Source organism: Myxocyprinus asiaticus, chromosome 42 (genome assembly GCF_019703515.2).
Source record: "Myxocyprinus asiaticus isolate MX2 ecotype Aquarium Trade chromosome 42, UBuf_Myxa_2, whole genome shotgun sequence".
In the NCBI taxonomy this organism is placed as follows: domain Eukaryota; kingdom Metazoa; phylum Chordata; class Actinopteri; order Cypriniformes; family Catostomidae; genus Myxocyprinus; species Myxocyprinus asiaticus.
Genome location: NC_059385.1, coordinates 27,946,119 through 27,973,817, shown reverse-complemented (window position 1 = coordinate 27,973,817; position 27,699 = coordinate 27,946,119). Strand labels below are relative to the sequence as shown.

General features: G+C 35.9%; 1 pseudogene; it reads left to right on the top strand.

Annotated features, from left to right (window-relative positions):
* The window catches only part of LOC127432658 (spliceosome-associated protein CWC27 homolog), a 76,061-nt pseudogene that overhangs the window by 782 nt on the left and 47,580 nt on the right, over window positions 1-27,699 (top strand).

Below are 27,699 nucleotides of genomic sequence, written 5' to 3'. Positions count from 1 at the left end.
TAATTCTCTCAAATCTTGATTGCCGAGGAGACTGCAGATGTCAAGATTTATAGTTATAAATGAGTTACATTTTGGAATGTTTCTAACCCAGAATCGTTCGCATCGCTTTAGAAGACATTGATTAAACTACTTGAGTCATGTTGATTACTTTTATGTTGCCTTTATGTCCTTTTTGGTGCTTGAAAGTGCCAGACTAAAAAAAAAATCTTCATTTGTGTTCCTTGGAAGAAAAAAAAGTCATACGAGTTTGAGACGACATAAGGGTGAGCAAATGATGACAGAATTATTATTTTTGGGTGGACTATTCCTTTAAAGGGAAAGTAAAATTCTGTCATTATTTGTTCACCCTCATTTCATTCCAAAGACTTTCTGACTTCTGTGGTACACAAAAGGAGATATTTCAAACAATGTTGAGATCGCTGATATTCATAGTAATTTATAGTAACTCACTTTAGAGCTTGAAAGGCACCTAAAAGTGTTACAGAAGTAGTCCATGTGACCCATGCGTCATATTCCAAGTCTTCTGCAGGCATATGATCACTTTGTATAATGAACAGACAGAATTTAAAGTCATTATTCGTGTAGTGGAGAAAGGAAAAAATCTTCATTGGTTTTATTGTGTTTATTCAATATTGTGTTGGAAGGATTTGGAAACCTATACTAAAATAAAATCTGGATGACTGATACAAATTTGTGTATTTGATGTGCTTTTTTAAATTTTTTTTTTTTTTTTTTTTTTTTTTAAGATGATATTTTGGAATGTGAAGAACAATATATAGTGCAGTTTATTGTTTTATTGGGAATATACCACATACACAAGAAAAAAATGGGATCTTCATAAACCAAATTTCTTTAAATTTATAAATTACTTTGAATCGTATGTAAACCATTTGGAAAAAACTAAAAAGCACTGAAAACATGTCAAGTTTTAAAGGAACGGCAATTTATGTCAAAGTGTTTTGTCTGTCAATGTTAATGATGTTTTTAATGTGACTATGTACAAATACCTCTTGTTCTTGTGGCATTGAATGAAAAAAAAAAACCTCCATGACATCTTAAGGACCAATGGTGTTTGATGTTATTGACGTATCGACATATTGGCATTATGTTGGTCATCGGCCACCCAGCTCTCTCGGCATTAGCCATTAAAAAATCTGTATCGGTTCACCACTTATTATAACAAGAAGAAAAGATTTTTAATTGATTCTGTAGTTTGGATTCTTTTAACTATTTGTGCCTTCCAATACAGGATGAATTTCACTCCAGGTTACGTTTCAATCGGAGAGGTTTGGTTGCCATGGCAAATGCAGGACCTCATGATTATGGGAGCCAGTTCTTCTTTACGCTGGGATGGGCTGATGAACTCAACAACAAACACCATTTTTGGAAAGGTAATGTTTCATACAGTATTCAAGATACAGTGGAGTCTGAAAGTTTGAGGCCACTAGTAAAAATGCTTCTATTTTGCTTTTTTTGTTGTTGATGTTGTTGAATGAATTGAATTCAAATTCAGAATGTAAGAGTCTATGGAACAAGAACGTTTCCTTGTTATATTTAGCCTCAAATCAATACCAAGAAGGAAAAAAAAAAAGAAATAACATTTTGCATAAAGAAAATGAAAAAATATTTAATTATTTTCAGGACGCTTTTTGTATTTTATATCATTTCTTTCTTTTAATTTTAGAGTAAAATAGGATCAGGAAATTTTCTTGACAATTTTTGTGACAATCACTCAAACGTTGATGTTTGGATTTTCAAATACACCTGATGTATTTGACAATTATTATTCATAAGTGTACATATTTAATTGCTATTAGATACAGTTCACAATGAGAATTATTCTCAAGCACACAGAAATAGCCATTCTTTTTGTGGATGTCTGAACTGTCTTCAGTTACGTGTTTTCTATCTGTTATGCTGCAGGTGACAGGAGATACGGTGTATAATATGCTCCGGTTAACAGAAGTGGAGTGTGATGATGACAGGCCACTCAATCCACACAAAATCCAATCCACAGAGGTAAGTTTAGTCCTCTCGTGTTGTACCTTAAATCAGCTTTACGATTTAAATGTGTTGTAACAATTAAAGGCTTTGTTTTGATATGGATTCATTTGTTTTGTGCAGGTCTTACATTCTCCCTTCAACAATATAATTCCATGGGAAATTAAAGCTAAAAAAAGAGAAAAACAAAGATCAGGGGAAGAAATCACAGTCCAAGGCAACCAAGTATAGCACACCCAACTTTTACACTTTCATTTAGTTTGATTCTTTAATTGATTTAGATGTTTAGGGAACAATGTTAAGATAAAAGACAACATAAAACAGTCACAAAGTAATTAAAGGAACATAAAAAAAAATTACAATTCTGTCACAGTTGACCTACCCTCATTTCATTCCAAAGCCATATGACTCTAATTCTGAACACAAAAGGAAATAATTAAATCCATATCGGGGTCTGTCTTTTCAGTACAATAGGAGTTGATAGTGACTCACTTTAAAGCGTAAATAAAGCAACCTTAAGTATGATAAAAATAGTCCATGTGATTCATGCATCATATTCCAAGTCTTTTGAAGGCATATGATAAGTTTTGGTTAGAAACAACCCAAAATTTAAGTTGTTTTTATGTGAAAATCTTGACATCCGAGATGCTAGTTCACAGTGGCTAAAAATATTGCGAACCAAAACTTCAGAAGATTTGAATTTAGTGCATAAGTCTTATGGACTACTGTACATTTATAGTGTTTTGTTGTTCTTTTTGGAGCTTAATGGAAAAATATACAAGATTGGCATGAGGATAAGTAAAAAAAAAATTACAGAATTTTAATTTTTGGCTAAACTTTTCCTTCCCATTTGTATTTTGCTGCAGTACAGATAAAAAGTTTCCATAACATAGATTTAACCAGAAGAATGTTTCCTTAGAAATTTCAGCTTGTTGTCATTCGGAGAGGAGGAAGATGAGGAAGTGGTTAATCAAGTCAGCCAGGTAGGCTTTCTAACCAATGGGAATATAAATCTGCTGAAATAATTATTAATTTGTGTGAAAATGAGCCGTGATCTACTCAACATGTCCGTTCTTGCAGACTATGAAAGGCAAAAGCAGTCATGACCTGCTGAAGGATGATCCCAAGTTAAGCTCCGTCCCGGTCGTTGACAGGTCAGGAGGAATAAATGCTCAACCTTGTTCTGTTGAAATTCCCTTTTTTATTGTAATGTCCTGATTTATGAAAGAGACCTTGTGCTCCTCATGCTGTGTTGGTACTTCATGCCAATAAAGTCCATATTCCTTATCTACGTGAATGTCTATGTTCACACTGTAGCAGAATACGTTGTCAATTCCATCTTCGAGATTTTATAACCGAACAGTTCAGTTGTAAATAAGACTGCTGTGAGTTAATTAACATCTGACTGACGGATGAACTCGTGTCTCGATTGGACTTATTAAAGAAATGTTCTGGGTTGAATATAAGTGAAGCTAAACAGCATTTGTGGCAAAATGTTGATTTCCACAAATATATACTGTGTGTGTGGGGGGGGGGATATATATATATATATATATATATATATATATATATATATATATATATATATATATATATATAGCACAACTGTGTGTGTGTGTGTGTGTGTGTGTGTGTGTGTGTGTGTGTGTATATATATATATATAGCACAACTGTGTGTGTGTGTGTGTGTGTGTGTGTGTGTATATATATATATATATATACACACACACACACACACACACAGTTGTGCTCAAAAGTTTGCATACCCTGGCAGAAATTGTGAAATTTTGGCATTGATTTTGAAAATATGACTGATTATGTCACATAATTGGGGGGTAAGGGAATGAACTAGGGGGGCGTTCATCAAAAAAAGGTTGAGAACCACTGACATAGACTAACAATTAATAGAGCTGAGGGAAGTAGTTCAATGATAGGGTTATTTTCAATGATATGGTCTGTTGCCACAACATAATGTAATGTATTTGAATGATTTGAAATTCTAATATTTATTAGGCCTATATATTTATAATTATTTAAATAATTCTAAATTAGTGCTTTAACAAAAATATCACAAATATTTCAACCTGTAACATTCCTTTAATAACCGCTGTTATGGAAGTTGCCATCTTTGATATTTACTCACTGCCTCTGTGGACACAGGCATTGGTCATGGCTATCGTAACAATAGAAAAGGGGCTTGACTTCAGTTATTTGTTCATATGAACAAATTGAGACTCACACCTCTTAGTATATGGTTGTCAATCAACAGTGTAAACAGCCTGTTTGTGAATTAAATGAGTGCAAATGTGAATTAAAGTGTGCTTTGTGTTTGTAAACAGAGACAAAAGTGCCAGAGAGGATTCTGAGGTACGTGACCTTTATTTGTGTTTTCCATTCAGTGATATCTCTTCCAGTGTGAATGAAATTGTGTGTCTGTGATCCACTGCAGGACGATGATGACGATGAAGAGGAAGATGCTGATTGTGTATCGGAGAAGGAAAAGGTCAGAGAGTATGTCTCAAAGAAACTGAAGAAAGATCAATCAGAGGAGACGAGCCAAGAAACAGTGAATACCTCTCAAAGGTTTGACTCGTGTTCTGTGATGATGGGATTTGACAGATTGGGCTGTCAGCTGGGCTGAGAAAATATAATCAAATTTTTTTTACCTTAAATATGACCAAAATTCGGATTTAAATGTTTTATTTTTTTTTTATTAAATTCAGATTTTAAAGTCACCTGGTTTTTAAATTGACTTTGTTTCTTAGTCCACAAGAGGGCGCAACGAATACATATAAACCAGGGGTTTTCTAACTTTTTGGTGCCAACGACCCCCAAATATGACAATCACCTTGCAAGGGACCCTGTCTTAAAATGTATTAAGGTTGCTATATAATTTTATGTATAAAGACCAGAGAAAAAATAAGAACAATTTTAAGTGTAATACTGTAATAAAATATATATATGCAGGCTACTAAAGCCAAAATAAAGTATTAGAATATTATCTGTAGGGATGCATCACTGTATTGGCCAATTATTTACCAAATTAAAACCATCGAAATAAACCTCCAGTATCAACCATCAGTTTGTCAAATCAGCGTTTTTATGCTTATGCGATCATATACATGAAAATGCATTGATGGTGTATTTATATTTAATTAATTACATTTTTTATTTTATTTTATTAAGTGTTTAATAATTTTTCTGTGTGTAATATAAAGAAATACCTACCAAAAAAACAAACAAAAAAAAAAAATCTGAAAAAGCATGTCAAACACAATAATAATATGAATTTATAATGTTTTATCATTTGTTAAATGTGAGTTCTGTTGTATGTAATTGCAAAACAAAGTGCAAAATAACCTTTTTATCCCCATATACTGTAACTCATCATATTATGTCTTTATTTCTTATTTATCTTTCAGTAACATTTTTGGCCTGTCATGTGTTCAACAGATCCAATCTGTGTTTAATGGAAATTATTTATTGTTAGAACAATATAATAGATTTTGTACATTCTTTAAAACATAATTCCTAAGCAAAACAGTGATCTAATGACAAAATAAGCCGAGTAAGTCTTATTCTTTTAAGATTTTGTTACATTTTGTATCGTATTGGCAAAAAAATGTCATATTGTTGCATCCCTAATTATCTGGAAAATATGTAGCCTACTTTGTAGTGTGTTGACATCATATCTTTTTTCTACCTAATAATTGAGTAATATTAAATGTATAAACCTGAAGAGAAACATGTCAATTAAACTGTTAATAATGTCAAATTTGGTGAATATATATATATTTTTATTTTTTTATTTTTTTTTACATTTATGAACACTTTTTATGAACATCTTTGTTTTGCTGTATTTCGTGGTTTAGCATTCAGCATTTAAAAACACGTCTCGAGACACCTGTGTATTCTATTAAACTAAATTTGTTGCGCTGCATCTAACCATTTTTATTGCAAGAATGCGATCGGTCTAATTCATGGTCCGTGCTTCGCACACATCCCAAATTTTATTGCACAGCTTTAGTATTCGAATGTGTGTTTTTATCTTAAATATTCATATTCATCTTAAATATTCATTTGAATATTCAGCAAATATAAAAATTTTGAATTTTAATTTGACTGTGTCCTAAATGGGTTCAATGCGACAAGTTTCCAGTGTTTTACAAAACCGAAATAAAGAAAATAACATTAATAATCAATTCAGACATTTTCAGACAAACTTAAAGGTGCTGTAAGCAATTTTTTTCATGGAAAGGAATGCAAAAAATGTTCCTACTCTCTTACAGATATTAATGAAATAAGTGTCCTGAGATATCTCACCGGTCTCTGTGACAGCTGTAGACTTTGTAAACAGCAAACAAAAATGTGTCTGCGAACCGCGGACATTGATGCTTTTCACCTGTCAATCGTTTTGCTCGTTCTCATAGTGTTGTATTTGAAGTGGATCATTGAGGCTGTGATTCATAATATTTGTCAGTTGAGGACGCTATTGTGCCACTGTTAAATTTGACAGCCACAGGAACAAACAATGCTGCTCTTTTGCTCAGTTTTAGTCTCAAAATTAACTTTGTAGGGTGGGGTTTTGGATTAAGGGCGCTTGGCTAATTCAACGGCTCAGTCATGGCAAAGCTTCAGAATGCTAAAATCACTTATCGTCTCTTTAAAGCTGGTGTGTGTAATTGTTTTCATTGTTAAACGTCTTTCTCATATCTCAGCTTTATAAGCAGTCAACTATAAGTAAATTCTTTGTAGGCTGATTTTACACAAAATTGTTACATGTGTTCTGTGGTGCTATCAAATCATTCCTTTGTTTGAGCGTCTCTCTGAATTGGCATTGGCTCGACCAATGGCATGAGTTTGGGGCGGGACTATCTGTTTGTACAACCAGTGTAAGATGGGGGGAGTTTTCTTGAGTCAGTTTGAAACATTCAGTATTTTTTCAACTCTGTTTGGTGACGCTAGTGGTGGATAAATGGAATGCAGATATCCTGCATCAATTTCAGTTTGAGCGATTGCCTATGACTAGTTTCTCTGTCATGCTCCCAAATTCCTGTCAGGCCTGTGATTGGGTAGTGACTACATTTTCATTCTGGTATGATTGCTGCTCAGTCTAGATTGAAATGTAATGCAAAAGACAGCATTCAATGATGTGCTTAACATTTAACATGCCAATATAGCGTAACAGTTTGTTTCTATAAAAAAATACTTAAAAAATATGATGGTTTTGCTTTGCATTGTTGTGCTGGCGCAATTGCCACTGGTCACTTAAATGAACAGCACTGTTGTGAATATATTGCATTAAACATTGTGTATAAAAAATTGCATTTCACTGTGGAATGAATTTTTTCCGTATGTGGAGAGCTCCATCAAAATAACCCCCTGTAAATGCAGTCGGTTTTTCTAAATATCGGATCTCTGTGCATGAGGCCTTGCTGTGTGAATAAATACAGCCTGAGGGACCTTTCACTGTATTTATGTAATGAATATTAATTTAATATATTAACAAGAAAAGCAAACAAACACTAAATGCTCTTAATTAGTTTCTTTGTTTGTTACTGACTGTTTACTTAAATAATTACTGAAAATCCTGAGGCAGTATTTACTTAAATTGAAAAATATTCAAAGGCTAAATGCCATGGTTCTAATTCAGTTTGGTCATCTTTTAATATTTAACTTTTAAAATAAAGGAATATGTTCATTAGCATATTCGTTTTTGCTGTGGCGTCAAAACTGGTATAGAGTATTATGACATTTCACTGGTTTTGGTATCGAAATTGTGTCATTAATGTTCATGGGTTTACTTGCAGCAATTTTCTTCTGTAGAACCACAAATGTATTTTGATGGTATTAAATATGTACTTAGAGATTTTTTTACACTTTCATTTGACTTTCACATGCACTTGCTCTTGACATTTGAAACAGTTCTGTACATATTGTGGAAAGTGTACTGTAGTTTAAGCCATGTCCAGCAGAAGGCACTATTGGTCTATAAAGGTCTGACATATTCTTTCCACAGACAGGGGTGTCCTACTTTGGGTGCTATAACCTTTAGGAATTATCAATACATTATGGTCCTTTTACCTGCCTGACAGTGATATGCACTGTTCTATGAGTTTTTCAAAAGCAGTATTTTTATTCAGATGACTTCTGAATAACCTGAATAAATGTTGATGTTCACTTTAATTTTATATTGTGATTTTCCGATAAGGCTTTTCCAGTGGCTGAGAGCAGGGTGTCCGATGGCCAATTTATTAAATGATGTGCGTGTAATTTTTTCTAAGTCAAAATGCTTTCTCTTATTTCAGCATAATGTGTATTTAATGATTAATGTTGGTTTTATTTTGGCACTGACACAAGTCATATTTTACTATAAATATATTTATATTTATAATGAAATATTAAAATAATTTATGTTAAGCAGTATAAAGATGGCTGAATATTAGTCGATATATATCGGTCTATCACTAATTCAATTCATTTCAGAAAATTTTTAGGGCCCAAGCACTGAAAGTGCGATTTTCTGTACTTTTGGGGTTCTTAACAAGCGTGAAAACTCTTGAAATTTTGCACACACATCAAAGTCAGCCATTTTAGATTTTCTAAAAATCGCAGGCTCTGAACTTTAAAATACTCCTCCTAGGGGATTCATGTGACTGGCACCAAATTTGTGCAACATCATGCCAGAATATTGTAGATGCTAAATTGCAAACAGACTTTTGATTTTGAACCGTGTCACCATGGCAAAGCAATACATTTATGGCGAAAAATGGGAAACAGGAAGTACCTTATATCTTCTATGTGCATTATGTGATTTTGATGAAAATTCAGCTGTATGTTTGGTAATGGCGGCTAATTACATGATTGTGACTATTTTGGTTTACGGTCATAGCGCCACCACCTGGCAGCAGGAAGTGTGGCTCCTACAACAGACCTTAAAATAGTCCTCTTATATTTACCAAAATTACTTCAAAATTGTTTAGAATAATGTCAAATGCCAATTGCATGTGTCCACCTTGCATTGTTTTCCGAAAGCCACCGGGTGGAAATGGACCCATGGTGCTTGGGCCCCTCATTGCTGCTTGCAGCTATATTTAGAATTGATACTTATTCTGTAAGTTGAAGTTTACTTTTTTTTTTTTTTTACATTATTGTTTTGCTTTATGTAAGAATCTATTTGGTTGATAACTGATGAGCACACAATTGGCCTACTCAGGGTTCCCGTGGGTCCTTTAAAAGACTTAAAAAGATTTACATTTACTTTTTAATAAATTACAAGAAGTCTTAAATTTTGTTTGCTGAGGTCTTAAATTTTGGGGCGTGAGTAGAGGAGACGCTTAAAACAGCAGAATCTGCGTGAGTCAAAATCATCTCTCTCTCTCTCTCTCTCTTATGCATCCATCATTTAGCAGCTGACGCTTGCATTTAGTGTGAGCGTGCAGGAAAGCACATTTTTACTGATCTAATGATGTTACACATATATAAACCTTCATAAACCCTTTAATCCGAAATGCAAATGGCGTTATTCTGCATCTCTGTAAGCAAGCGATGCACTAACACTATCGCTCCTGCTTATAATTGACATAGCTGTCAACGTTGCAATTTACAAGCACGTGAAGTTGGAGCGGTCTTTTGACTCCTTTCAAATCGTGGTGCTTATTTCACATCACATTTGACAAGAATTGTAAAGCTAACAGAACTACTCAGCTGCAGAGTTACACCTGTTATATCTCATCTTTATCTCTCTAGAGCTACATCTGACATATACAGGTATTTTCTCTTCCATCTGAATCAGTCAATTAAAAACAAAATATACAAAACTATAATAATATAATTATATAAATATTATAATATTAATAATATACACAATATATATTATCTATATTTAATATTTGTATATAATCTGTTTTCAATATACATCATAACTAATTATGCAGCATAGTTCTCTTTCATTTTTTAATCTGTTAACATTTTCAGTACATCTTGTTAACTTTAAATGTCCATTTTTAAGGTAACTGATGAGTTTTGACTTTTACTTGAGATATTTCACACCAAAAATGTCATCACTTACCTTCATGCTGTTGCAAACCTGTACGACTTTCTTATTTCAGTGGATATCATAAGGAGATATTAGGGAGTTTCAGTCACCATTCACTTTCATTGAATGAAAAAAAGATGCAGTGGCAGTGAATGATACTAAACGTTTTGCTTAACATCTCCTTTTTTGTTCCACTGCAGAGAAAAATTCAACAGACTCAAGGGAGAGCAGTGATGACAGAAATTTTCCTTTTTAAATGAACTGCCCTTTAACTACCTGTTAAAGTATTTGTTAAAGGTATCTGCCTAGAAAGAAACATAAATGTTATTCAGCACATGTTAGACCTTATTCACAGCAGCGCCATCTTTGATTTTTGATGGGAATGACAACGAGGCTGTGAGGGATAGACGTACAGTCTCTTCTATTGGCTGTACTGTAGTTTAAAAAGTTTTTGGATCGTTCTGTGTACAAAACACTGAAATAATATATTTTCAAGGACACTCAGTAGAAAAAAAACTACAGACAACTGATTTTTGGAAAATCAGATGGGATCTATACCGTGCATGCCACTGAAGAGATGTAAGTCTATCCCTCACAGCTTCTTTTCCATTCCCATTAAAAATCAAACATGGCACTACTGTGAATAAGGTCTATAGACCAATCCTCTTGTTTACAAAAATATCAGTGCATGCGCAGTAAGTGGTGGCAGAAAGGCAGCTGACTGTTGTGTTCGATTTTACAGATTAGATGATTAAACAGAAGTATGACACGTAACCATCATATATACAAACATATTCTTAGCGATAAAATTACTATAATGAAATTAGTTAATAACAAACATGTAATCCTGTTCGCTATAAATTTTTAATGCAATATTGTGAATTGAAATAATCTCCTCAGTCCAGTCAGGTCTGTTGATGGCTTGAAGCCACAGCAGTCAACTAGAGCCATCTAGATCATTTTTTAACAACATAATCTGATAAAAGTTTACTTTTTGAACATGGTTTTTGCCACCACTTCCATTTTTGACATAAGCTGTGACGCTGCCAAAACATTGGTCTATTGCGTCACGTCTTGCTGGAAAGCAAGTGACTAAAGAGAAGGGTCACAATATAGGCTACATACTTTAGGCTACATGCATTCTTAATGAATTCATTTAGAGTTTTAATGTTGCATTAACTTATTTAAAAAAAAAAAAAATTAAACTCATAAATGCACAATAAAATATAAAAAAAACATGTTCAGAGACATCCAAGTAGCCTCAGTGGTTTTGCAGCTAATGAATTATTTAATGTTTTTTTTATTGCTAAAGTGGTCTTACATTTTTCTTTTATTTGGCCTTAAAAAGTCTTAAATTTCATTCCTTCGAACCTGCAGATACCCTGATACTTTAAAACTGTTTTTCTCAAGTGGTTCTGCTTCAGTGCCCAGACTTTACTTTGGACATCAAGTGGCGATCCAACTGAGTACCAATCCTGTATAATGTTGTTTAATGTAGTTAGTGAGGGGTCTGGTTCTCCTGACCTTAGATTCACCATAACCGCCATTAGGAATTTAGCTCAAAAGGAAATTAATAAATGATTTAGGGAATTGAAAGAATGAATGTTTATGTAATGTTTACGATCAACCTACTCGGCCAGTGATGAGTTGATGTGAACATATTTATTAGCTCTTGCAATATTCCAGAAATCAGTTATTAAATCCCCTTTGAGCTAAATTCCTTAAACCAGTATTGATAAGGTCAGTGATATCTGCTGTTGAACAAAACTGTGGTACAGTTGCTCGTAGAATGCTCACTGAGATTTATTGTAAACATGCTTCTGCTATATGTTTATTTGAAACCTGTTTGTTGTTGAGAGCACTCAGTGTCTTGGGCATTGCGGCATTTCTAGTGTGCTATCGTTGACTTTGCTCTGCACCCAAAGATGCTTCAAATCCTTGCAATTGTTTTGCTCATTTACAAAAACAGAACAGAGTTTAAGTGTTCTGGGCTGGTTGGAAACCAGAAAAAAGAGAAGCACATTTTAAAGAACCACAAACAATTAATCACCAGTTTCAGTTCTGCTGTTAATATGAGTGTCGAATTTTTGATGAATCAAATTAAAGGGTGTTTACACTGAAAACAAATTTTGTGGCTATTTTTTAAGAAGAGTTTGCAATCCAATATCTCTCGATATTATAATTGGATTGCGAATGAAACTGAACCAAATGCCTGAGAGAGACCCAGCATGTCACAACCAGGTCTCATGACAAGTTGTAATAATTGTACAAGATTGCAAAATCATAAGAACTTATACGAATTGGCTAATACAAAAACGTACAACTTTTCGCTGTCAGAGAGAAAATAAACAAGTGAACGATGTTATTGCGATTATTTGCGAACCCCTTACCTAAACCTAAACATCAGGTTAGGAACAAGACAAGGAAAGTGTATTTCTGATTATTGACATACATCAGTCATTTGTATTTTATAAATAATATCGAACGAGTCACCAATTTTGTTCACAGACGTTTGCTTTTTTTTTTTTTTTTTTTTTAAATAAAATGCTGGACTTTTCTTTTTTTAAATAAAGTTTGATGCCCATATTGTATTGATTTGTAATTCTGTTTGTTGTTTGCTTGAACTAAAAGACTACCTTTTCATACGAGCCAAGTCCTACGATGTCTTACAATTTTATCATGAGACTATATGCGTGTCCGTAACAAAAAGAGTGAATCTGCAGGATTCAATATCTCTTATGCATCATAGAAGTGGCTCCAAGAAATGCCGGTCTCAGAGTTTGCGCCTATTTAGACGACCTGCTTGTTTATTATTGACCTCTTTTACATTATATGAATACACAAACAAATCAATAAGAATATTGAAACAAGGTCCTAAAGTATTGATATAATATGGTGAAAAAAGTATCACAATAAATTGATTAGGGCTGTCAATCGATTACACATTTTTATCGAATTGATTACATGATATGCTGATTAACCAAAATGAATCACATTTTTCAATATTCCCAGAGAAAGGCCACCAACTAAAACAATGCATAACAGTTGTGCTCAAAAGTTTGCATACCCTGGCAGAAATTGTGAAATTTTGGCATTGATTTTGAAAATATGACTGATCATGCAATAAAACTGTCTTTTATTTAAGGATAGTGATCATATGAAGCCATTTATTATCACATAGTTGTTTGGCTCCTTTTTAAATCATAATGATAAAAAAAATCACCCAAATGGCCTTATCAAATGTTTACATACCCTTGAATGTTTGGCCTTGTTACAGACACACAAGGTGACACACACAGGTTTAAATGGCAATTAAAGTTTAATTTCCCACACCTGTGGCTTTTTAAAATTGCAATTAGTGTCTGTGTATAAATAGTCAATGAGTTTGTTAGCTCTCACGTGGATGCACTGAGCAGGCTAGATACTGAGCCATAGGGAGCAGAAAAGAACTGTCAAAAGACCTGCGTAACAAGGTAATGGAACTTTATAAAGATGGAAAAGGATATAAAAAGATATCCAAAGCCTTGAAAATGCCAGTCAGTACTGTTCAATCAGTACTGGGATCTCTTGATACCAAGCCAAGGTCAGGTAGACCAAGAAAGATTTCAGCCACAACTGCCAGAAGAATTGTTCGGGATACAAAGAAAAACCCACAGGTAACCTCAGGAGAAATACAGGCTGCTCTGGAAAAAGATGGTGTGATCGTTTCAAGGAGCACAATACGACGATACTTGAACAAAAATGAGCTGCATGGTCGAGTTGCCAGAAAGAAGCCTTTATTGCGCCAATGCCACAAAAAAGCCCGGTTACAATATGCCTGACAACACCTTGACACGCCTCAGCTTCTGGCACGCTGTAATTTGGAGTGATGAGACCAAAATAGAGCTTTATGGTCACAACCATAAGCGCTATGTTTGGAAAGGGGTCAACAAGACCTATAGTGAAAAGAATACCATCCCCACTGTGAAGCATTTTGGTGGCTCACTGATGTTTTGGGGGTGTGTGAGCTCTAAAGGCACGGGGAATCTTGTGAAAACTGATGACAAAATGAATGCAGCATGTTATCAGAAAATACTGGCAGACAATTTGCATTCTTCTGCACGAAAGCTACGCATGGGACGCTCTTGGACTTTCCAGTACGACAATGACCCTTAGCACAAGGCCAAGTTGACCCTCCAGTGGTTACAGCAGAAAAAGGTGAAGGTCCTGGAGTGGCCATCACAGTCTCCTGACCTTAATATCATCGAGCCACTCTGGGGAGATCTCAAACGTGCAGTTCATGCAAGACGACCAAAGACTCTGCATGACCTGAAGGCATTTTGCCAAGACGAATGGGCAGCTATACCACCTGCAAGAATTTGGGACCTCATAGACAGCTATTACAAAAGACTGCACGCTGTCATTGATGCTAAAGGGGGCAATACACAGTATTAAGAACTAAGGGTATGCAGACTTTTGAACAGGGGTCATTTCATTTTTTTTCTTTGTTGTCATGTTTTGTTTTATGATTGTGCTATTCTGTTATAACCAACAGTTGAATATGAATCCCATAAGAAATAAAAGAAATGTGTTTTGCCTGCTCACTCGTTTTCTTTAAAAATGGTACATATATTACCAATTCTCCAAGGGTATGCAAACTTTTGAGCACAACTGTATAATAAAACAATTATCAATATTATATATATAATAAATATAATAACAGTACAACACTGATTACACAATACAAAAAGTGGCTTTATAAGGCAATATATTGTTTATTTCCATATAAATAAACACAAGCCTATCATTGGCCCACAGCAATCCATTTTACAGTTGAATTCATCAGTATGTACAAGGTATTTATAATAAAGGCTTTTCAAAGGACATTTTCTATGTAAAGATGCATCAGACAATCTTGGAGCGTGTCTTTTTGATTGCGTTGCATCATAAACAGCATTTTTAGGATGCCGTGTCAAGTTCAGCATAGTTTAAAAACTAGGAAACACATCTCGAGTCCCCTGCATTCGGAGTTGCACTCTGTCCAGCTGTCTTTGAACACAAGAACACATCTTCATCTTGTGCTGTCAGAAAGTGTGGCTTGTTGCCTGTACAGCTGGAGTTGGGTTTAATCCCCCCAGCTGACTGAGACCTGTAAAAACATGAAGGTGGTACTTCAATCTTGAATTCCGATGGTAGGAAAATTTCTTATGTTCTAGGGACATGATTAATTGCTTTTTTAAATGCGTAATTTTTTATATAATTAACCGTAATGAATTAACACATTAAATCATCAGCCCTAATATTGATATCTGATTGTATCAGCAGAGCCATATTGAACAGAGCTCAACTTAAAGCAAAATAACTGTGACGTGAATGTGGTTACTACCAATGGTAATGCGGACAGTGATCTGATGCCCAGTACAGTTGTAAATTGCAATCAAGTAGAAATGCCTACTAGCTCCCTGTTGAAAACCGCAAAGCCCAGTCTAAACTGAGTGGCTGGTCTCAGCTGGTTGTTGCTGGGTTAAGCTTGTGTCCCAACCTGACCAATTTAAAAGTGCCAAAACTCCTCTAAAACCTGCCAACTTACCAGCCTGTCTTCAAGGCTGGGAGAACAGCTAAAAGCAGCCAACCTTCAGTCAATGCAAGTCAAGATTAGTCTTGCCCATTATTGTCTGCCAGGCAAAAATTTAAGATCTGATTGATTAGGGAAAGTCAAAGCACCTATCCTCAACAAGCCATATGATGTGAGGTATTAATCATTCATAGTAAACTACATATGGATAGTTTGTTTGTTTAATTTCCTAACCAAAAGTATGAGCAAAAGTTACGCTGGAAAACATCCCTTATATCTTTTCGTGCCTCTGAAGCTCTCCGAAAACGATGCATGATTTTTGTGGCTGATAATGGTTGCGTGCATGTGCGCACAGAGTCAAATTCCTTACACGTGCAAAACTATTCGCACGATAAGATTTTGATTCCATTTGGTTTTTAAAATCAATTTTTTCAAAAGCTCTCCCACATCTGATCAGATCAGATCATTATTACATTTGCATCTCTGTCTCTTTCATGTGATCCATGAAATCAGCTTGTGACCTTTGAAAATGTGGGGATTAAAGGATTCATAACCTCACCACTGACTGAGGTGCTAAACACAGAGAGCCCTTCCCCGTACGGCCCCCCTTTCTGGAAGCACACCTCTCTTATCTCAACATCTGTTGTTATGTGTCTGGATAATTTCGTGATCATTACAAACATGCTCTTTTCTTTTTCTACATAATGAAGTAAGGGCCAAACCCACTGAGTCTCACCGCTTTGATTGACAGCAAGCAAAATGCAAAAAGACTGTAGTATATTAAACACAAGCGTGGTGTTTGGCTACAAGAACTGTAACCCAATGCAGTGGTTTGTCTTGGCTTGCAATCAAAGCGTTGGCTGCTAGGTAGAGTGTTGGTGCAAGACAAAGGGAGCATTGTTTGCCGTTGAGCACTCTTTCCCTCTAAGGCTTTCGGTAGCTTTTAGGTGAAGGGAGAAGCTTTGCTAGCCAGTCACCTGGAAAGGAAGCACGGGCTGTAGGGAGGATGTGATGGGGCTTGAGCAGAAGCGTAGCTCCTGTGGATCCATGTCTACTGCTTTAGATAGTGTTTAATTTCCTGGTCCTTTTTTTAGTTTTCGATTTTTTTATTAGGTTGGTTTAAAAGAAGGCTTCCGATATTTCTTGACTGATGAAAATATTGATATTTTCTGAGGTGCCACCCAAAAGTTTTGCCTGGCAATAGTATGATTTAAACAAATGGTTTAAATTAGATTTATTTAAATATGCTTAACTTTGCCAAGTGTTAAATTAATTAATACCAAAGCAAATGTTGTTGCTTTGTCATTTACCAAACTGTTTAAAACTGTTTTAAAACTTATGAATTTTGTTTAGTAAGTTTGTTTACTAAATTCATACTTATTCATTTTAATGAAATACTTCACAATTATTCAGAATTCATAATATGTGTGCCATTTAAAGATTACTCAATTCAAGTTTGATGGAAATTTGTCATACAATATTGAAATGCATAAATCTTAAAAATATACAAAGTTTTTAAGGTCACGTGACACCATGCAGGGAGTAGACGTGTGAGCAACGAGCTCTTCGCACTTTGCTAAATTGTTTATTATTTTTATGTGATAACCTGGTGAAATTCGTACAGTCAGTTACACATTTGCTCTTTGAGGTAAAATATGGCAAAGAAGTCCAAATCCTCGGGCCCCGGAGACATTAAAAGACACTAACATGCTCAGGATGAAAGCCCCATCAGGCCTACAGACCGGGGACTCAATTTGGTTGGTGCGACGAGAGAGGAGATCGAGCGTCAACTGTCCAACATGTCGGTGATGCTGACGAGGATTCTTGCTGACTTGGAGGATCTTGCTGTTATACGTCGATCGATTACGGCGATGGAAACAAAATTCTCTGAGTTAGTCACAAGAGTGACGGATGTTGAGAGACGAATCGATTGTCTTGAGTCATCGGAGAGGGAATTACCTGCTAATCCACCCGTGATCAAAGTTGATTTGGAATGTGTTCTTGGAAAAATTAAAGATCTTGAGAATAGAAATCGCAGGAATAACGTCTGAATTGTTGGAATTCCTGAGCATGAGGAGGGCAGAGATATGGTGAAATTCTTGGATGAACTCTTCCCGAGTCTGCTCGACAGAACGGGCCGCGGGCTGGAAATCGAGCGAGCTCACTGAGGGAAACAGGCCCCGATCGCTTTTGGTCAAATTTCTGAGGTCATCCGATAAAGATATTGTGTTGCACCAGGTGAGGAACAAGGGAAGGCTTTCTTGGAAGAATCACAGTATTTTCTTGTTCCCGGACTTTGTGAATTAGACATGAGAGAAACGCGAGCGATTCAAGGAGTGTGAGAAACTCTTGCATCAAAGAAATATCGTTTTTGCACTGATGTTTCCGGCCAGACTGAGAATAGAGATGAAGGTGGTCGCAAAGTATTCACGTGTCCGAAACAAGCACTGTCTTTTATACAATCTATGAGTGAGTAAACCATTGGGGTTTTTCTCATGTAAGTAGATCGACTCGCTGTTCATTGACTCTACTGTTGGAGGAAGTTGGGCGTCATTTTTGTTTCTTTTTGCATTGACTCCGCCTGGCGGCTGGAGTCCGTTTGGTGGAATAACACTTTTCCTTAAAGAATCTTTTGCATTGACGGAAGATCGCTTCTGCACTGAAGTTCCCGGCCAGATTGAGATTAGACACTATGGATGACTGCAAAATGTTTACATGCCCACACAAAGGATGTCTTTTTTACAGTTGGCGGTCTGAGTAAGTCATGGTATATTCTTTTCATGTGCCCTCTGAGTGAGTTTGACTGTTCGAGGACTCTGAACGGTTTATAGCGGCTGGAATTTTGTTCTGTGGAACAACACATCTTTGAGTCAGTTCTGTGAATGAATCTATACGTTACGTGTGTTTATGATGCCTAATGGCAGAGGTTTGTTTTACAAAGTATTTTCTGATATGTAATTTTGCCTTACAAATTTGTGAGGCAAAATTGAGCAACCCGATGGCAAAGTTGTCGCGGGGGCTCTTACAGGTGTGCATGGACCTTTTGAGTTTGGAGGGATTGACGCTGGTTGGTGCTCTTGTGCGCGGGGTTAATGCGCATGTTTTCTTTTTTTTTTTTTTTTGGTTCGGGGGGGTTCGGGGTTTGAATGTTGCTCTAATGGGGATTGTGGTCTGTATAATCTTGTTTTTGACACACACTTTTTTTTCTTTTTTTAAAAAAAAAAGATTTTTTAGAAAGATTTAAATTTGGTGTTGGAGGATGGGGTGTGGGCTGGGATTTAAAAAAAACATCAAGTCTGCATCTAGAGATGCAAGGGTGCGCCTTATGCAATTTAAGATTTTGCATCGATTTTATTGGACCCCCTCTAGAATGTATAGGCTTTGTCTTAAAGACACACCCACCTGCTGGAGATGTCAATCGGAAGACGGGGACATATCCCATGTTTTTTGGGGATGTGTTAGGATACAAGAGTTTTGGTTGAAAGTACAGAGGTTCGTATGTGAAGTGGTCAACACACGGTTTTCGTTTTGCCCCAGATTGTGTGGTTTGGGAATGGAGCGGTCCTGCATGTGGGTGATAAATTCGTGGAGAGTTGGGTCCTGACAGGCGTGATGATTGGCAGGCGGTTAATTCTCAAGGGATGGAAGTCGTCTGATGCTCCCTTGTTTCGTGAGTGGTGCGTTGAGCTGGGTAGGGTGACGGAGTTTGAGGAGATGGTGTACAGAAGGCTGGATAACATGGATATTTTCATTAGGAAGTGGGGCGGTTAACTGGCCTTTTTGGAGGGTTCTAGGGGAGGGGAAGTGGAGAGGGATTAGAGTTTTTTTTTAAGCGTACATTCAAACTTGTTTTGTTTGAGGGAGCAGAAATCAATGGACACTTGCAGAGAAAAGTGGAAATTTTATGACCTTTCAGTTGTCTTTAAAGTTGAAGTATGGTATTTTTTTTGTTATAATTTTTAAAATATTTTTTCGGTAACACTTTACAATAAGGTTCTGTTTGTAAACATTAGTTAAAGCTGAATTATGTAATTTTTGCAACACTAGAACCACCGAAAGGAATTGCAAAAATAATACATTTTTCAAAACAGCTTTCCAAATATGCCCCTCATCTGCTGTTGTTCCAACTGTCAGGTAGTCCAGCCCCCATCTCATGCCATTAGTTGAGTAACGTTGTTGGGGTGGGTCACTCTAAACAAACACCGCATTTACAGTTTTTGAGAAAATGAACCTCTGAATGACATGCTGTGATAGAAGTATTTTAACACTGAAAAAGTTACATAATTCAGCTTTAAAGCAATAGATGTCAACAATAAAAAAAATTTTTTTACAGCATTTATTAGTCTTGGTCATGGATGGTTGTAATCTAATTACAAAGTAATTAATAATTGCAATCTTATTGCTTTTTAAGCAAAAAAGTAGTATAATACATTACTTTCCTAATTCTTGTAATGAGATTACAGTTACTGACTTTAAATTAATTTTAAGTACATTTCTTGAGTTACGCATTTTGAAAATAATATGTAGAATACATTTAAAACATGAGTTACTTTTATATGTACATCTATTTGCGTTTCTGTGACAGGTTTGTGCCCCTATCAAGTCAGTTGTGAAAAGTATTTTAGAAAGTAACTTAAAAGTAATTAGTAATGCAGTTGCTATTTCGATGGTTCGGTAATTGGTAAAGTGAGTATTCTGATTATGAGAAGTAATAATTTGTTGTGAATTTTTTTATATCAAAATATTTAAAAAAACTATTGTTCATTGATTGTTCACATCAGTTCATAATGATTTAACTAATATTAACATGTAAAAATGTAGGTGTATGTACAAATTAACTTTAATCAAGATTAATGCTTTTGAAGTATTGTTCATTTTTAGTTTTTGTCAACTAATTGCATTACTAATGTTTATGAATACTGCCTTAACCTTTTATTTTTAACCTTTTATTAACCTCGTCATATCAAATTTAGCTGAAATATTTTTAGTAATTTGTATTATGGCTTTCTCCAATATTGGAAAAATTGTCCTGTTATAAAGTTGTTTACTTGTCATTCAGAGCTAAAGCAGAGCAAGTTTTACATATTGAATAAAGATTACAAAGACATACATTTCTTTGAAATGCACTGATGATTCTTTCAAAATCACGCAACAGTGCTTGGCCACTTTTTCTGCCATCTTGGTTGGTTCCGGAAGTATTTTTCCCATTTATTTTCTCCATAGCCATGAATCAAACCAACCAGCTCCAAAGTGAATCATGCTATTACAAACTTTGCATTAAAGAAAAAAGTATTTGAAAAGACTGGTCATGAACCACAATCCCATGAAGCATTGCGAATGGCATAATCGAAAAACTATTTAAAGTTGTTGAGTATAAGTAGAGAAACAATACATTTAGAATTTATTGCAAAATATTCAGAAATGTACAGATATACTGTATAAGTGGTTTAAGAGTGTAGGAAGACCAACTCGATTGTGTCAGTCACATCATGCGAATGACGCGCTTTGTTGGCTGTAATTCTCTGATTGGTTCTTCACCAGGAATTCCACTGTTTAACACAATTTCTAAAAAATGAAAATGAAATGACACAGACTGATTGCTTCCACAAAAGCATATACCATAGATGAACAACCTGTGAGCTCACAGTATGTCTGTCTTTAAAGGTTTACAAGATATTCTTAAAAATGTATTTGCCTATGGAAAAAATTAATGGGCTTTTTACTTTCAAAACCCGACTGTTGTGCTGTTTTAAAGGCATTGTTCACCCAAAAATGAAAATTCTCACATTATTCACTTGCCATCCCAGATGTGTATGACTGTCTTTCTTCAGCAGGACACAAATAAAGATTTTTAGAAGAAGATAGAGCTCTGTCAGGTCCTTATGATGCAAGTACACGGGTGCCAGCACTTTGACGGTCCAAAAGTCATATTTAGGCAGCATAAAAGTAATCCACATGACTCCAGTCAAACAATGAATATCTTCTGAAGCACATCGATAGGTTTATGTAAGAAACAAGTGGATAATTAAAATATTTGTAACTTTAAATCAGCACTTCCATCCAGGGCTCTGATGCTGTTTGAAATGGACGAAGTCTCGCGTGACATTCGTTCTTCTGTTCTAAATAAGCAGCACTTCCGAATTCTCACATGAACTTGCCGACACGCTTACGTCACACAACAGCTACGTGATGCGTCAAATGCTGGCAGGAATTGCTTTTTAAAAGTTAATAACGTTTAAATTATCGATTTGTTTTTTACACAAATGTATCGATTTGCTTCAGAAAATATTCACTGATCGACTGGAGTCTAAATGTGACTTTTGGACCGTCAAAGTGCTGGCACCCATTTACTTGCAATATAAGGACCTGACAGAGCTCTATCTTCTAAAAACCTTTTTTTTATGTTCTGCTGATGAAAGACAGTCATACACATCTGGAATGGCATCAGGGTAAGTGAATAATGAGAGAATTTTCATTTTTGGGTGAACTATTCCTTTAAGGAAGTAAATAACGTCGATTTTGATGTCATGTTGACTTTTATGATCTCTGATATGAATAATGTTTGGCTTCTTTGTTTCAGTGTAAGAGGAAAGTGCCTACTGTCATCAGTATCACTGACTGTGAGGTGGCATTAATGAAAAATACATACTTATTGCATACTTATGGGAGAGCCGATACAGTGAATGTGGTAGCCGCCACTTACGCTAAGCCAGACAGGACATTACTGAGGATACAGTGTGCTTCCATATAGCACAGGGATATGGCCATACATTCTTAATATATTCAGTTTAAACCTGAATGATATGCACAGCTGTAATTCCAGAGAGAATTCCGTGAAACCTTGGCCAAAAGGAGCCAACAAACAAGTACCTGGGCCTTGGTGTTCCTGCGGACCACAAAAGGAGACATTTTAATGAATATCCCAGTCTTGTCAAAACAATGGCAGTGGATAGTGATTCACATTCAAGCTTCAAAAAGAATGCAAACTATTATTAAAGTAGTCTATTCGACGAGTTTTCTGAAGGCGTGCAATGCATTGTTTAGCTCTAAAAAAAGTTCTTGCGTGAACAAGTGAACCAGTGCTACCCGAATCCACCAAACCACTAGATTATCAGCCTTTCATGCTCCATTATGCAAGATTGGACCATAATGCAAGATTTCACTGGGACTATTTGAGGTTAAATCCTGCACAATAGAAATGTGTCAAAGGCAGACCAAACAGCAATTATGCACCAAAGACGACTTCTTTAGGCCACTGTGTAATCGTTTCAAATTGACCGCACCTGTCAGTTGTCACGTGTTATAATCCGACACTCTATCAGCCTCTCAGGAAAAGGTCACCTGGAACAGTAAAGTACTGGCCCTTTTTGTGTGGAGGCCAAAGGATATCATCTAATTCTTGGCAGCTGTGCTACGGATCTGCAGATTTACGAATGTACTGCCCGCTGTAGCATGTTTATGCTGTATGGGGCAGTCATAAGGAGACTCTTGACATTCAGCAGAGCAAAGCCAAGAATTGATGGGTCTTCATTCTATCTGTTCACCATTTTAAATGAACAAAAGATGATGTGTTCAAAACACCAATTCTTTGTTGCATATTACTTGCTCAGCTATTGATCTTTTTTAAAATGCTTTCGACTTCATATACATTCAGAGTATTTAATGCATTTGATGAAGAACTAACTTCACTAATAAAGTAGGTTTTAGGTATACAGGTGTGTAGTATAAATACATTCCAGTGTGGTAATGCGAGTCAACACCATTAACACTGTGTCCTAACCAGACCCGATACGATAAGATTCAAAATATTTATCTCTCCACACTGAACACAAAACACTGTGCTATGCAGCACCATCGCCGCTAATCAGAACATATTTCATTTAATCTGCAGTTACGTGGAACAGGATTTAAAACTAATGAGATTTCACAGTGGGTGGGACTATCCGGCACTATGCTGCAGGCATAGAAACCATGCGATTGACAAAAAGTCCATAAGCTTGTTGGCTAGAAGATATACCTTTAGGACACGGTTGAACAGTTCTTTACTGTAAAGGCTACCGATGGTTTGTTGATGTTTCGTTGAAATTCCTGCTAACAGAGTTTCAAATAGTTTTTGAGATTAAATCAGAATTGGGTGTTAGCTTTAAAATGTTGCATATTGTCACGTCAAACCAAGAAATATATTTTCATAATTTTCAGCACTGATTGTCTGCGCTTTGCATTGGAAAGAATTTAGCACCTAGAAAAATAGATTTGGCTCTCAGATTTGTTTGGTTAAACACCTAATGGCATGAAGAGCCTTTTTTTAGTCGGGAACTGAAGTAATCATTAACTTATAGTTTACTCCTCAGAAGGTACACTGGCGGCCAAAAGTTTGGAATAATGTACAGATTTTGCTGTTTCGGAAGGAAATTGGTACTTTAATTCACCAAAGTGGGATTCAACTGATCACAAAGTATAGTCAGGACAGTACTGATGTAAAAAAAACAGCACCATCACTATTTGAAAAAAAAAGTCATTTTTGATCATATCTAGACAGGGCCCATTTCCAGCAGCCGTCACTCCAACACCTTATCCTTGAGTAATCATGCTAAATTGCTAATTTGGTACTAGAAAATCACTTGCCATTATATCAAACACTGCTGAAAGCTATTTGGTTCATTAAATGAAGCTTAACATTGTGTTTGTTTTTGAGTTGCCACAGTATTCAATAGACTGCCATGTCTTAAGGCCAATATTAGGTCAAAAATGGCAAAAAAGAAACGACTTTCTCTAGAAACTCATCAGTCAGTAATTGTTTTGAGGAATGAAGGCTATGCAATGCTTGAAATTGCCAAAAAACTGAAGATTTCAAACAAAGGTGTACACTACAGTCTTCAAAGACAAAAGGACAACTGGCTCTAACAAGGACAGAAAGAGATGTGGAAGGCCAGATGTACAACTAAACAAGAGGATAAGTACATCAGAGTCTCTAGTTTGAGAAATAGACCCCTCACATGTCCTCAGCTGACAGCTTTATTGAATTCTACCCGCTCAACACCAGTTTCATGTACAACAGTAAAGAGAAGACTCAGGGGTACAGGCCTTATGGGAAGAATTGCAAAGAAAAAGCCACTTTTGAAACAGAAAAACAAAAAGAAATGGTTAGAGTGGGCAAAGAAACACAGACATTGGACAACAGATAATTGGAAAAGAGTGTTATGGATCTTAAACCCATTGAGCTTTTGTGGGATTAGCTAGACTGTAAGGTGTCGTGAGAAGTGCCCGACAAGACAGCCACATCTATGACAAGTGCTACAGGAAGCGGTGGGGTGAAATGTCACCTGAGTATCTGGACAAACTGACAAGGATCTGCAAAGCTATCATTCCTGCATGTGGAGGATTTTTTGATGAGAACTCTTTGAAGTAGTTTAAGAAGTTCTGAATTTTTTTTCAAATTGTAATAGTAATTTTTCACATTATTAATGTCCTGACTATACATTGTGATCAGTTGAATGCCACTTTGGTGAATAAAAGCGCCAGTTTCTTTCCATAAGAGCAAAATCTGTACATTATTCCAAACTTTTGGCTGCCAGTGTATATCAATGTCTATTAGTAAACTATATTGTTCTGTGGCAAAATAACAAATCTGTTCACCCAAATTATTAGTAAAATGTTCAGTTTAAGCAGCATTGTCAGTTTTAATCTAATGAAATAATTTTAGGAGTGGAGAAAACACTAATCAAATACTTGGGGTTGTACACACATTCTTGTGGTTTGGAGCTTTAGTTGTAGTCAAATTTGTTAATTTACAAGCAAACAAGTGGCATTTTGCTTCATTTTGATCGTGGAGGGCACAGTATATAAGTGCTGGGAGAAAAATATATTTAGATAAATCACTTATATTAGATTCTGGATCAATCCACAAAAAAAAAAAAAATTCTAATTGGAAATTAAAATTTAATATCAATAATTCTGGTTATTGAAAAGCATATGCAGAACAAACCATTACAGATAAGTGCCTTGCGATATGCAACACTGCAAAAAACAGCATGGAGAGCACATCTGCTGTGGCATATACAGTCATGGGAAAAAGAAAGTACACCCTCCTTGAATTCTATGGTTTTACGTATCAGGACATAATAAAAAATCATCTGGTCCTTAGCAGGTCTTAAAATTAGGTAAATACAACTTCAGATGAACAACAACACATGACATATTACACTGTGTCATGATTTATTTAACAAACAAAAAAAAACCAAAATGGAGAAGCCATGTGTGAAAAACTAAGTACACCTTATGATTCAATAGCTTGTAGAATGACCTTTAGCAGCAATAACTTCAAGTAATCGTTTTCTGTATGACTTTATCAGTCTCTCACATCATTTTGGAGGAATTTTGGCCCACTCTTCTTTACAACGTTGCTTCAGTTCATTGAGGTTTGCGGACATTTGTTTATGCATAGCTCTCTTAAGGTCCCACCACAACATTTCAATCGGGCTGAGGTCTGGACTTTCACTGGGCCATTGCAACACCTTTATTCTTTTCTTTTTCAGCCATTCTGTTGTAGATTTGCTGGTGTGCTTGGGATCATTGTCCTGTTGCATGACCCAATTTCGGCCAAGCTTTAGCTGTCAGACAGATGGCCTCACATTTGACTCTAGAATACTTTGGTATACAGAAGAGTTCATGGTCGACTACAAGGTGCCCAGGTCCTGTAGCTGAAAAACAAGCCCAAATCATGACCCCTCCACCACCGTGCTTGACAGTTGGTATGAGGTGTTTGTGCTGATATGCTGTGTTTGGTTTTCGCCAAACTTTGGTCTCGTCTGTCCAAAGGACATTGTTCCAGAAGTCTTGTGGTTCGTTCAGATGCAACTTTGCAAACCTATGCCGTGCTGCCATGTTCTTTTTAGAGAGAAGAGGCTTTCTCCTGGCAACCCTTCCAAACAAACCATACTTGTTCAGTCTTTTTCTAATTGTACTGTCATGAACTTTAACATTTAACAAGCTAACTGAGGCCTGTAGAGTCTGAGATGTAACTCTTGGGTATTTTGCAATTTCTCTGAGCATTGCACGGTCTGACCTTGGGGTGAATTTGCTGGGATGTCCACTCCTGGGAAGATTGGCAACTGTCTTGAATGTTTTCCACTTGTGAATAATCTTTCTCTCTGTAGAATGATGGACTTTAAATTGTTTGGAAATGGCCTTATAACCCTTCCCAGATTGATGGGCAGCAACAATTGCTTCTCTAAGATCATTGTTGATGTCTTTCCTCCTTGGCATTGTATTTACCCACACCTGAATCCCCCAGACCAGGAAACTGCTAAAACTTCGACTTTTATAGAGGTGGTCACACTTGCTGATGATCAATTAATCAAGGGCATTTGATTAGCAGCACCTGGCTACTACTTAGCCTCTTAATTCCTATGGAAGCAGTAAGGGTGTACTTAGTTTTTCACACATGGATTCTCCGTTTTGGCTTTATTTTGGTTAAATAAATCATGACACGGTGTAATATGTCATGTGTTGTTGTTCATCTGAGGTTGTATTTACCCTCATTTTAAGACCTGCTAAGAACCAGATGATTTTTATTATGTCCTAATATGTAAAACCTTAGAATTCAAGGAGGGTGTACTTTCTTTTTCCCATGACTGTATACCATGAAAGCTGTACTTACCCATTGCAAACAAACAATCACAGATATTACAGCCGAGGACAAATAGGCTGAACAAGCTTTATTTTACAACATTTTATAGAAAACAACTACCAGCGGTCTGCATCATGAACTCAAGCTATATTTAAAGGGAATAAATGTGTTTACACAAGAATTTCAGTTTGCTAGAAAGTTGGTCATTCATGTAGGCATCCACAAAATATGAATTATGAAGTTTAAGTTCGCTCTGATGCAATATTTCATTTACACAGAACAAAAAGTGCAGAGCTGCCTCTAATACTAGGTTTTTCAATCCACTTATTTTATGTCTGTTGGTGGGTCAGAGCAAAAATATTTAAAATACAGCTTTAATGCGGACCCAGAATTTGAGAGTTAGCCAACTTATCTTAACTCTCCAAAGATTTGCTTTTACTATGTATTTTCTGACAAAATTAGATGCATTTATATTCA